Consider the following 1,874-nt stretch of genomic DNA (forward strand, 5'->3'; position numbering starts at 1 on the left):
TTTACTAGCTGTGTGACCCTGAGGAAGTAATTTAACCTCTGTGTGCCTCAGTTTCCTCATTTGTAAAATGGGGATAATAACAGTACTTGCCTCACAAGGTTGTTATGAGGATGTAATAAGAGAAGATTTGCAAGGCATTTTGCTAATGCAATATATAAATATATTTGCAAATGCCAAAATAAATTAATTATCATTATTATTAATAAGAGCGTGTTAGGGCTTGAAGGGGCCATAGAGATCATCAAATACAACCCTCCTACTTCTTCAGAAGGCTAGAGGAGGGCAGTGACTTGTCGATGGTCATGTAAACAGTCAGCAGCTGACCTGGATAAGAACCCAGATCCTTTGACTTCTTGGCTAAGTGCCCCTCCAGGATCACTTGAGCCTTTCTTGAGTTACTAGTGCCTCATGGGAATGAAACATCTGTGACTAGTTGAGGTCATCTGATGTCCCTGTAGAGGCCTAAGGGATGGTCCCTTGGACAGGGACGCCTCACCTTCTTCCAAGCAGGTTTGGGAGGACAGCCAGGCTGGGTTGAGGCAGAAGTCACCCTGAGTTAAAGTCAGAGTTCTTGCCTCTCCCTCCCTCATCTAGCAGGAGGGAGACAAGCTTCCTATTTGGTGGGAAGTAATGAGAGGGTGTGGGGAATTTGAAAAGAGTCCTGGTCAAGAGAGAATGTAATTCCACTGTAAGTTGTCTGAGTAAACTATGTATTTACAAAGGCTAGTAAAAAGGTTGAGGAAATTTCTGATTTGACTCATGAATCCGATGTTATACTGAACTGAGCTATAAATACCAGTCTGACATCTGTTAGAGGACGTGGAGGAGAAGCAGAACTATGTAGTAGAAAGAACATTGGACTTAGTGTCAAGAAATGTGGGTTTGAATCCCAGCTCTGATACATCTTACCTATGTGACCTTGGGTGAGTCACTTACTATAACTTCTCTGGGCAGCCGTTTCCTCATCTATCAAGGGATGAGGCTGGGCTAAATTATCTCTCACATCCCTTTCAGCTCTAGGTTCAGTGATTCTATGCCAATCCAGCAGTCAGAGCCAGAGGGCTTGTGAGAATAATTCATTAAGGAGACCATAGCAAGAAGATTTAACTTACAGAATTTCAGAGTTGGAAGGAATCCCAGAAGCTGCCTAGTATAAGCCATACTTCATGGAAATCTCTATCCTCTTCCCAACAGGTGGTCATCCAGTGTTTGCTTCAACATCTCCAATGGAGAAATAATGAGAAAAGCAGAAAATAAGTGGTCTTAGTATTACCAGATTTCAAACTATATTCTAAAGGGCAACTGGAATTTTCTTTGGTACATGGAAAATCCTTTGTTTGTTCTTTGACCTCCTTGGAGTAAATGTCTAGCAGTGATATTGCCAGAGCAAAGGGTATGAACAGTTTAATCGTCGCTAAGCATTTATCCCAAGCAAGTTAAAAACAAAAGGAAAATGGCTGCAGACGCACTTCTTGTGGTAGCAAACGTTCAGAAGAAAAGTGAGTGTTCTGTTGACTGGGAGATGGCTAAGTTAGCTGTGGCGCATGGAGGTGATGGAACGTTCTCATGCCAAAAGAAACAATGGATATGAAGAATTCAGAGTCACTTGGGAGCATTTATATGAATTAACAGTGAAGCAAATATGCAGAACCAAGGGAGCGACAGACTGAGCTATATGTGAGCTATAACATAAAGGAAAACAAACCCTGGACCACGTCACATGTAATGAGCAACCTTGACTCCTGTGGAGCAAAAATAAAACCTCTCTCTCTCTCCTTCTCTCTCTCTCTCTCTCTCTCTCTCTCTCTCTCTCTCTCTCTCTCTCTGTCTCTCTCTCCCTCTCCCTCTCCCTCCCTCTCTCTCTCTCCCTTTCT

Source organism: Vombatus ursinus, unplaced genomic scaffold (genome assembly GCF_900497805.2).
Source record: "Vombatus ursinus unplaced genomic scaffold, bare-nosed wombat genome assembly UNPS02014847.1, whole genome shotgun sequence".
Taxonomy (NCBI): Eukaryota; Metazoa; Chordata; class Mammalia; order Diprotodontia; family Vombatidae; genus Vombatus; species Vombatus ursinus.